We start from the raw sequence: 12,118 nt of genomic DNA, 5'->3' as shown, positions 1-12,118 counted from the left end.
GATACACTTGTACAGGACATTTCACAGAAACTCCGATGTCCTTAAACGGTTGCATCAACCATTCACAATCCATGAGTGAAAATGACAGAGCATTGAGTTCTGCTTCACAGGAACTTAGGCTTACTGTCGTCTGCTTCCTGCACAGCCAGTCAAACAGACAGTGGTTGTACATGTAGCATACTCCAGAAGTGCTTGTACCATCCGTGGTGTCACTTCCAAAACTAGCATCTGCAAAGATTTCAAGACCTCCAGTCTTCTGACAGGTGAATCTCAGCCTGTAGTGGAAAGTCCCTTTCAAATAGCGGGCTAAGCGCTTCAGAGCTTTCCAATCCTGAACAGTAGGATTATTAGCATGTCTGCTAAGCAGGTTAGTGCTTACAGCTATGTCAGGTCTTGAACATCTAGCAATGAAATTCAACTTGCCTAGAATGCATCTGTACAGCGTAGTGTCAGAAAACGCTTCAGCAGTACTATCTACCTGGTAACCTGTCACCATCGGTGTGTCTGCTGGGTTTGCATCAACCAGATTCAACCTGGTTAATACATCAGCAATTTTCTGTGTTTGGTGTACCAGAAAATTACCCGCTTGGTCCCTCTCCACCTGCAGAGAAAGATAGTTGGATACCTCACCAAGATCTTTCATGTCAAAGTGCTCCTTCAGCTGAGCTAGGGTGCTTTGGTAAAAAGCCTGATTCTTCCAAAACATCAGAAGATCATCAACAAAACATAAAAAATACAGTTTGTTTTGCCCCTCCTCCTTGACAAACACACATGGATCAGCTTTGCCCTGGTGAAAACCTAGAGAAAGCAGTGTCTCAGTGAGTTTTGTGTTCCAACACCTGGCACTCTGCTTGAGACCATATAAGGATTTCCGCAGTTTACAGACCATTCCCTTCTGTATCTGCATTCCATCAGGTGGAAGCATGTACAGCTCCTCCCCCAAAATCCCATACAAAAAAGCTGTATTAATGTCGTGATGGGAAACATGCAGTATCTCCTCTAGAGCGATCTTGAGCATCAGCCGAATGCTCTCATACTTGACGGTGGGTGAGTAGGTCTCGTGGTAATCCTGTCCTGGTACCTGTGAAAAACCTCTGGCAACCAGTCTGGCTTTGTGTCTGACAACCTTGCCATTCTGGTCTGTCTTGGCCTTGAAGACCCATTTGCTGCCAACCAGTCTCATTCCTGGGACTACCGGTACCAGCTCCCAAGTTTGGTTCCTATTCAAGGAATCAACTTCAGCCTTCATGGCATTAAGCCAAGGCTCAGCATCTTTAGAGGTTAACTCTTGAACCTCTTTGAAGCTTGAAGGTTCCCACACCTTCTCTGAGCTACTAAGAACAGCAGTTGCCGTTTTAGCAAACTCATCAGCAAATCTCTTTGGAGGTCTGCCTTTGGTCGCCCTTTCAGACCTGCGAACTAGACTCAAGTCTTCTGGACTCAACTCCTCCTTCTTAGGAGAAAAGTGACCAATGGTGAACAGTGGTTCTTCCAGTTCATTGTCAGACATATCAGATGGTCTGACTGAGGCCTTTGCACTCTTGTAGTCTGCTGTGTCATCACTGTCGCTGACACCAGCAGCAGCGCCACCCACTGAACTGGAATCCGAACTCTGATCATCATCATCATCATCCTCAGCTTCCTCTTCTGCCTCAACATCATCTGCCTTTTTCACATCACCTTCATCCTCCTCTGGGTAACTCTGGAAAAGTCCCACATTTTCCCCCCACTTAGGATTGTACTCAACACTCTTTGTGAACTTAATGGACTTAGTGTCAGTCATCCATACCCTGTATGCACCTTTTTCGTACCCCATGAACAAACCATGTGCCCCACGCTTCCCAAGCTTGTTGCTCTGTGGGGTGTGTACCCACATGTCAGAACCAAAGATTCTCATGTGCTTGACGTTAGGTTTCTTACCAAACATCTTCTCATAGGGAGTGCAACCTATAGGTGATGACAGTCTATGATTATAGGAATAAACAAACGTCGACAGAGCTTCCCCCCAAAACTTCTCAGGGAGGTTGGCATCATGCAACAAGGTTTTCAGGCCTTGAAGCAAAGTCTGATTTGCTCGCTCCGCAAGTCCATTCATCCATGGCGATCTAGGCGTTGACAAATCATGCTGGATTCCCTTCTCAGTCAGGAAAGCTTCAAACTGCTGAGAAGTGAACTCCTCGCCCCGATCAGTAAACAAACAGCCGATACGTTTACTGTGAACATTCTCCAACCAAGCACAGAATGCCTTGAACCTAGGAAACGCTTGCGATTTCTGCTCAGGCATAAACACATGAATGTACCTGGAAAAAGAATCAATTAGAACCATGAAGTACCTTGCTCCACCCAAAGAGGGCACAAGTGGATCAACCAGGTCTGCGTGAACTAGCTGGTAGGGTTTGGAAGCCTGTCTGCTAGACTCCTTGCTTTTTGGAGCAACCTTCACCTTGTTCTCTGCACAAGATACACACTTCATGTGAAATTTACAGGGTTTGATGTTCAAACCCTCAACCAACCCAGGCATCTTGGCCAGCGCCTGCCAAGACATGTGACAAAATCTTCGATGTGCTTCATGAATACATCCTGCATGAAGAACTTTGTTAGTTTGTGCAACACAACAAGAATCAACATTTGAGACAGCAACAGCATTGTCATCATAAGTTATACAGAATAAGCCATCCATAAACTTTGCATGCAAAATGTCCTCTTTGCCTTTCCTGATGACACAGACGCTCCTCTTGAAGGAAATCTCAAAGCCACGCCCAGTCAGCTGTGGGACACTAAGCAAATTGTCCGCAGCACCTGGAACAAAAAGTACATCTCTGATGGTAGTGTGCAGACGTGCAAGTTTCACAGTCCCTACTCCTGCAATTTGCAACGTCCTTCCATCAGCCAGGTGGATCTCTCCGTCTTGAGGTGTGAAGGAGATAAACAGGTGCCGGTCTTCTGAAAGATGGTGGCTCGCACCAGAGTCGACGTTAAACCTGGCCTTGGCCTTTGGAGCAGCTTTTCTGGCAAGCAAAACCTTGTTTTCCACCGGCGTGGGCTTTTGCTGCTTGCCCCCCTGCTCCTGGACATCAAACTTGCCTTTAGCCTTTGGTGAAGCAGTGCCAGCAAACAAAGCCTTGTTTTCCTCTGGCATGGGCCTTTCACCCCCCTTCTGCTTCGGGCCATCTGCAGGCATCTGTCTCTGTTTACTTCTGGCCTTCCGGCCTCTGCAAAGTTGACCTTGGCTCCCATGGGAAACAGAGCTCTCAGCTGCCGACTCCTTGGCTCCCTCTGGAGACTGGAATGCTGCCTGGGATGACATCACAGTCAGCTCCCCCTGCAGCTTGCAACCGGTGCCCTCGGCATCCCTGCATTCACTCGCATTCTGGGAAACAGCCAGGACCTCCGATGCAGTCAAACTCTGGGCTAGGATGACCGGCAGATGAGCTACTTTCAAAGCATTCCACATCTGACGTGCAGTCGTGTTGCCAGCTAGCATTTTAATTTCCTCCAGAGAGACAGATAAGACTATTACGTCCATGGCCCTCGAATCTCGGGCCTTCCATCTATCTGTCAGAGGAACTGGAGGGGCTTCACACACAGTATGCCACACTCCAAACTGACGCAGCAAACTCTCACACCATTTTGCCCAGGTCTCATAATTGTGCCTGTTTAACTTTGGGCACTCAGCAGCTTCAGAGGCTTGGAAAAACTCCATTCCAGCTCTTTACTTGAGCCGTGAGTCTTTTTCACTTCAGAGACTCCTTCTCTTGGCTCCTCATAAATCTTGAGGCCTGCTTGGCTCGGCTCCCAGGCCAATTAGCCGGCCGGAGTTCAAGGACTCTTCCGCGGCATTCAGAAAAGCCTCTGCTTTCGCTTTTCCCACATACATACCTCAACAGTCTGTCGCAGTCTTACTCTCCTGTAAATGCCGTGAATCTGGGCCCATAACCTGTTGTTGGGATACTGCCAGGGAGATAAAGTCCATCATGACTCCACGTCGTCTCCGGACGTCCATCGATCTCCCGTAGACACGCAGTATCAGCAATTAGCGACACGAGCTCCAGAAATAGATTGCCACATTCCTGGGCTGATGCACGCTCTATCAGCAGAATTCACACAGCGAAAGATGCACAGCAGGAGAGCATTTTTCCAAGTTTATTCAGCGTTGGTCAGAACAAAGAAAAACATGACTGCCTGCTTGCGTGTTCAGGCAAAGAGAGTGAAACGAAAGCAATAGAAAACATAAACATCCTGTGAACAGGAAATACGCAGACTCTGTGACTCACAAAGCCTGCTCCCTTTTAAGGTGGAACGGAAATATCCTAACACCAGAAACAGAGAATAGTGTTATATTTCCTCCCAGAGAGCAGAAGGCACTTCGAAAATGATCACTCTTCTGGTGGGTACACTCACCCCCCCTGCCATCTCTACCTTATTTCCAGAAGTGTAAGTGGGACAAAATAAATATGTATGTGTGCAGCTTGGGAAGGAATGCCATTCTCCTCCTACTCTCATCATTCTTAAAAACTCTTGTCTTTATCCAGCTACGAATGGCAGCCATTTCTGGGGGCAGAGTATTAAGTTAGGCTACACTGAGGGAGAGTGTTGACATGAGAGCAAATCCTGCCCTTGAAACAAGATTGCTCAGCACCCGATGAGGAGGACCCCATGGAATTTGAGTATGTCTGTGTCGGTGGCCATCACAATGACAGGCATGTTCCTTGTTTCTAATATTGGGCAGACAGCATCCTTTCCACCAACACATTGGGTGGTATTCAATGGTAATCCTGCTGAGAGTAGATCCATTAAAATTAATCAGTTCGGTTCTTTAATTTTAATATGTCTCCTCTGAGTAAGGCATCATTGAATACCACCATTGAGTATGGGGGGAGGGGCTGTCCTGTGGTGTGAAACTGCCTAGATGTAACTCTATCCACCCATTCATTGGTCAGGTATGCCTAAAGGTCAAACCTATGTTGTTGTTTTTTTAAAAAAAAAACCATTAAAAATGCTAAACAGGGACCACAGCCTCCAGAGGAAGGGAATTAAACCCTTTATCTGTGTCATGTTATTGATTAAAATTGCTGCTCAAAGGCACTCTTTGACAAAATAGGAGGAAACTTAATAGATGTCACATAGACACCTAATCTAATTCCACAATGCAAAGAGCAGCTTTGCAGGGTGATTTTAATCAGGAAAGCAGTGCAAGAGAAAAGGTTAAAAACAACCATCACCACCAAGTGCTGAGATATACACCACGGAGGTGTGTGTGTGTGTGTGTGTGTGTGTGTGTGTGTGTATTGCAGGGAATCCTGCTCATGTTTCCTGCCTCATCAGATCTAACTGCACCTTAGCCTGCTGTCTCCTTCAGCCACTGAAAAAATAAGGATGTCCCTCCCAAAGGCCTCTCAACAGCACTTCTCCCTGGAGAGACACATCAGTTTATTGGACTTTGTGGGAAAATGAATGAACAAAGAAGTCTTTTTAAAAAAAAGATTTTTATTGTTACCATTCACATTAACACACCATACAGAAAAAGAAAATAAACTTCCATTACCACCAATGGAAAAAAAGAATTAATACATCAACTAATATCCTTCAAGACATAAAACAAAAGTGGTCTTTTTCTATCTACCCGACTTCCCTTCTATTCCTTATTACAGATTCTGTATTAATTGCATAACGAGTTTTGTTCAATTTCAATATCCCTTAATCCATTCATTGGTTTTATCACATTTTTAACACTACTACTGATATTATGCAAACACTGCGTATGACCTTAGACTACTAATATTATTTTTCAAATATATTTTAAACACTTTGGTTTATTTTTTATCTTTTCTGACATGCTATCTAATTCTGTGTATTCTGCCAATTTTTTAATCCATTCTCATCTTGACGGGACTTTATCACTTTTCCAATTTGCAGCAATGAGAACTCTTGCTGCGACCGTAGCATATAAGAAGATCTCTTTAGCCTTTTTAGGAATATCCGAGTCTGTGATTCCCAAAAGGAAAGCTTCCAGTTTCCTATTAAAAGATATTTTTAACATTTTTTCCAATTCTGTGTGGCTATCCTCCCAAAACACCTTGATTTCTGAATGAACGAAGAAGTCTTAAAGGGATTTAAGGCAAGAGACCCTTGAGTCTGTCTGTTCTGCACCAGCCACATAACCTCAGGCTTGAACGTTTGCCAGCTGTTGTAGGAAGTCTGGCTGAGGAAATTGTCTCTGTTACAAACCACAGCTGTTCTCTGCAGTGAAGAGCTGGGATGCTCAAACAATTTGACAGCAACGCTCTTCCAGATACACACAGGGATACTTATTGTTATGGTGGCTATTTTTGCATTCCTCTCCCTAAAAAGATGAAACATTTCACCAACCTAGAAGACATAAATGAGGTTTATATTTGCATATGGTGATTTATATGTATAGATGCAAATTTAGAAATGACTGCTATAGTTTACCTAGAAAAGCAATACATGTGAGCCTGCTCAGTTTGCTGTCCAGGTGTGAATTGTTGATGGTCAACTTCAAGGCCCCCCCCCGACTCCTGGATAGCCTTTCAGATAATCAGCACCTTCAAATAGAGGACTCTGACAGCCCTTCAAATTAGAGGACTGAATGTCCTCTGTAAAGTAGGACACACGGACACCTTACTCAGTCATAATTCAAAGCAAATAATTTGGGGGCAATAAGCACTTTAAAATCTAGCTGGTTTATTGTGCGCTCATTTTTTGGGGTTGGAGGGGTACAACTAGAAGCCTCTTTGCCGGACCCATGAAGTACTACTCTCAAGTGGGGAAGAAGGGCAAGAATTGTCAATGGTGAGATGAAAGGGCCGTTGGGTCTCTGATGTTTCTCTGCAGAGCCCAAACCTCAGCAAATCTGTCCATCTTTGAGATGCCAAAATACATTGTTGATTATCTACCATGGACAGAAGTCTAAGCCACATGTAATGTGGGAGCTCTCCCTTGCGGTTTTTAAAACAATAATATAAACTTTTGATTGGAACCCTTGCCACATGCTGGCCAAACATGGGGATGGTGGGACCATAGTGGTCAGGCATGCGAGTGTGGTGGGACAAGGCTAGCCTGCTGGGCTCCATGATGCCCTTCAGGTGGGATGTCTTTCAACACATAGCAGGGGTCCTTTTCTTTTCCACCATCACCCCTTCATGACAGAGTCTAAAAACACCAGTGGCTCCTTCATCTGCTCATCTTCTGGCCTGCTATCCTCTGACAACAATGCTCTTCGGTTGTCTAATAATTGTTTGTTTGTTTTATGGCATTTATATCCCATCTTCCCCTGCCCCAGGAGCTCAAGGTGGTGTACATGGTGTTTCTCCTCTTCAGTTAATCTGCACAACAACCCTGTGAAGGAGGGTCGGCTGAGAGGCAGTGACTGCCCCAGGGTCACCCAGTGAGCTTCATGGTTGCGTGGGGTTCAAACCCTGGTCTCACAGAATCGCAGAACTGCAGAGTTGGAAGGGACCATGAGGGTCATTTAGTCCAGCCCCTTGCAATGCAGGAACCTTTTGCCCAATGTGGGGCTCAAACTTATGACCCTGAGATTAAAAGTCTCATGCTCTACTGACTGAGCTATTCTCGGGGACTCCAGGTCCTTAGTCCAACACTTTAACCACTGCACCACATTGGCTCTCAATAAATCTCAATTAGTGCCTTTAGTGTGTTTGATGTGATGCATGTGACATTATACTGTCGTAATCTTTACGGCAACTGTGGTATAAGACATCATTATTATCTCCCTATTGCAAGTATGTGTGAGAGAAATAGAAAGTAGATGACGACTCAGGTGTTTTGGTTACTGACATTTCAAGGCAGCATCTCTCTTTAAACTACTAAGCTGAGCTAATATCCTATTTTTCCTATATAAAAACATGTAGGTGAAAGAGTGTAAAGAGTACAGAAGGATAACAAATGTTGCCCACGGCTGGTGGCATTTATAATTATAAAAGGATGTTGTTGCCTTAGCTGCATCATTCAACTTAGTATTAGAAACTGCTTTTGTTGCCAAACACAATGGTTACATAGTATGGCTCTGTTAATACAGGATGTTCCATATAAGTTACAATGGTTATTTACAAAGCCAAAGTGGATACTGTATGCTACACAAAGGTGCTGGCAGATACAGCAATAAAGGAAAAACACACAGTGATTGTCCAACCCTTTCTGTAAATGTGTGGCTTGACCTGGCTATGTGGCTATTATACAAGTCCACAGACATTAGTCTCTCTTGAGTTCCGTGGGGCTTATTTGTCTCAGGTAAGTGGATATAGGATTGCACCCTAAGCTTGCCATCTGGTACGTAGGCTGAGACCAGTGGCGTAGCGTGGGTTGTCAGCACCCGGGGCAAGGCAAGTAATTTGCGCCCCCTAACCCGTGGATTTGCGCCCCCTAACCCATGGATTTGCCCTAACCCCAGATGTTGCGCCCGGTGCGGCCGGCCCCCCCTGCACCCCCCACGCTACGCCACTGGCTGAGACCCTACCTGCCTGCGGACTGTCTCGCCAGAGTGGTGCATGCTCTAGTTATCTCCCACTTGGACTACTGCAATGCACTCTACGTGGGGCTACCTTTGAAGGTGACTCGGAAACTACAACTAATCCAGAATGCGGCAGCTAGACTGGTGACTGGGGGCGGCCGCCGAAACCATATAACACCGGTCTTGAAAGACCTACATTGGCTCCCAGTACGTTTCCGAGCACAATTCAAAGTGTTGGCGCTGACCTTTAAAGCCCTAAACGGCCTCGGTCCAGTATACCTGAAGGAGCGTCTCCACCCCCATCATTCTGCCCGGACGCTGAGGTCCAGCGCCGAGGGCCTTCTGGCGGTTCCCTCATTGCGAGAAGCAAAGCTACAGGGAACCAGGCACACGGCCTTCTTGGTAGTGGCGCCCGCCCTGTGGAACGCCCTTCCAGCAGATGTCAAAGCGATAAACAACTACCTGACATTCAGAAGACATTCAGGGAAGTTTTTAACGTGTGATATTTTACTATATTTTTGGTTTCTATGGAAGCCGCCCAGAGTGGCTGGGGAGGCCCAGCCAGATGGGCGGGGTATAAATAATAAATTATTATTATTATAATAATATTATTATTATTGCTTCCTTATCTGTTCTGGAGCCACTTATTTGCACATTAGATAAACGGACAGCTCTTGTACTGAGCTGCACTGCTTACTCTGGACAGGCACCAGAACTTCTGATCTGAAGAGATGGGAAAATCCAGTGAAAATATGAAAATAGAGGCTTTGATCTCCCCCCACCCCCACTCCACTGCCCTAGAATGTTTAAAACAAGCTTTTAATCCCTACAGAACTTTTCATCAGGCTTCAGCACTCCAGTAAAAATAAAATAAAATCAGCAACTCATGGCTTGGCTGATGTTTACCCAGACATGCCTGTTGCCTATCAGAAGAAAAAAGCAGGAGGTTAATCAGCCCCCGTTGCTAATTAGATTACAAATCATTAGGCCTTGCTGTTTGGATTCAAGTTCTGCAAGTCCCTTCAGGGGGAAAGTGGCTAATATAATAAAACTAAAGAGGCAAGTTATGTTTGCATTCACCAGCCTACCATTACGAACCCTTGAAGTCAAAGCACCAGTACACCCACTGGATTTCTTTTTCCCTCTAGTGGTGGTCAAAAACTGCATTTCCAGTCCACCTCTCCCATGATTTGCTGCATTCACCTGCAAAGTGATGCTACTCCCGCATCTAGACAAGGCTTTAAAGGTTAGTGGCAACGTGGACAGATCCATTTGGGTGAGCTCAGTGTGCTTTGCCATCCACACCAGGGGGTACAGCTTGACAAAATGGGCTCTGCTTTTCAATCCTTTCCCCTGCCCTCCACCAACCTATTTCATTCTGGGCATGTGCACAGGTGCTCATGTTCCTGCATTTCTATACCTCTTCACTATTCCTGGACCTGTGTCTGCAAGAGCAAACATTACCAGTCTTATCCTTTCACACGGGCCAAATAGAAGCTTCCGCTCTTTTTGCTTTGGGGGGACATATCCATTTTCTCTTGTTTTTTCTGTTAAGTAAACATAGAGGAGTAGCACAAGAGCAATCAACAAATCTTGCTCAAGAACTCTATATTAACGCTTATTTGTTCATTTTAAAGCTGGATGTATGTTCTGTGATGACAACCTCCTGGGGAATCCCTCACATATACCGTTCAGAGGTCTTTGAAATAATATCTCATCCAAACCAAGTGTGCGACAATAAGTGAAAATAGGTCTTTCTTTGGTATTTCTGGGGAGTGGGCACTGGAAACAAAATGGGTAGCTTGTGCTCCGGCAAGTAGTGAACAGAAGTGGGGGTCTGGCAATAGAGACCACCCACCAAAACATCATCAAACAAATGGCAAACGGCCCCCAAATGCTAACAAGCCCCCACACCATTTGTGACTGCACTTTCACCTATTGAATCATAGAACTGTATAGTTGGAAGGGGCCCTGAGAGGCATCTAGTCCACCCCCTGCAATGCCAGAATCTCAACTATATCACACATATAGAATCACAGAATATTGGATAAGGGGACATCTGGGTTAATTGTAAAGAAAGTATTGGCTGGCATTTTGATGATGACAATGTCTTGTGGATGCCAGAGAACAATTGTGGACATGAGCAAGCAGTATCAATTCCACAGATAACTCCTGTCAGAAGCTGTCACTTCTTCCATGGAGGCAGGGGTGGGGTGAGGTGGGGGCCTGCCTCAGTTCGCCTCATGGTTGAACTGGCCCTAGTGAGAACTAAGCCTTCATTATTTAAATGTCCTGACCTGTACTATGCATGCTCCTGGACTTCATTCATGATCAGAGGTATATCATTAACAGATACTTTGGGGGAAAGAATTACAGTGTGTGTGCAGAATAAATCCTACAGTTTGACTGGCAGTGAACAAATGGACAGGGAGGAGAGGAAGTCATGCTTCTTAGGAATTCTCCCCTCCAGCACATCTCCCACTGGGACAACTGACTGCTCTCAGCTAGAAATTAAGAAAAATGGCCCCATTGTACTGAACGGTGGGAGCTTCCCTTGCCTGCCTGACCTGCGGCTCAAGGGCCCAGGGCCAAAGGGACGAGGAGCAGCTCTCCAGAGGCCCTGCTGTCTCAACTGCTATCCAACCTATGCTCTGATCTTCTCTGAGAACGATGGAAACAGCACATTTCTGGCACCAAGTCTACAAGGAAAACAAGAAAAGTGCTTTGTTGCCAAGCTACTGTGGTCGGCACTTTGAACAGAGACATGGCGTAGGCACAAAGGACCTGTAAATGCAATGGGGTCAGATCCATATTCATTCCTGGTGCCACAGGGGAGACCTGAGGCATCTGGGGAAAAGTCCAGTCAAATTTCTTGAAACAAATTACCATTGACACAAATTACATTGGCACCTGAGACTTGTGTGATGAATTGTTTATTGCCTCAAAAATATTGTCATAACCTAAATAAAAAGTATGGGAAAGAATTGGGTTAGAGTATAGCTTAAGTACTAGAGTTACTTAAGTACTTAGGGATTTTTTTTTTTAAGTTTGGTTAGACAAGCTCTAGCTTTGCATGGCCTCCCCTCCCCCCTCCATGTTTTGGGAGCATCAATAATTTTGTCTGCTGTTTTCTAGAAATAAAAATCCCTTTGGTTTTGGTGTCCAGGGCTTGGACAAAAAAATATGATTCTTAAATGTGCCTTTACAATTGTTTATACAATAGGGATTATTTTTCCTCTTTGTTTAAAGTTTGGCCTGTGTGATTCTTTGCAGGGGTAGTCAGCTAAACAAGCAACCTAAATTTCACTTTCAGAAGTGCATGACTAGTTTCCCACATCACTGATGCCCACATGACCACTGACTCATCTCCAGCCCCGTCTACCCAGCTATCTAGATGATGCACAACATCTGCAGTCTTTGTACCAGGCAGCCAAGTCACTAGGCAGTCTGCGTGCCAATGCCCCTAGCAATGCAGTCCTGCCCTACCAGGATCCCTCCATATCCTTCGCATGAGACGGTAACTGCTTGTCCCCCAAGAAAATTGTCCCTTCTAAGACATTTCCCATTCATTTCCCACAGACTGATGCCCTCTTTTCCCAAGTCTCTCATTCTCCACAAAAGCAGAGC

The sequence above is a fragment of the Podarcis filfolensis genome (genome assembly GCF_964270895.1).
Source record: "Podarcis filfolensis genome assembly, chromosome: 6".
NCBI classification, from domain to species: Eukaryota; Metazoa; Chordata; class Lepidosauria; order Squamata; family Lacertidae; genus Podarcis; species Podarcis filfolensis.
Note: the sequence above shows the minus strand (reverse complement) of the source record.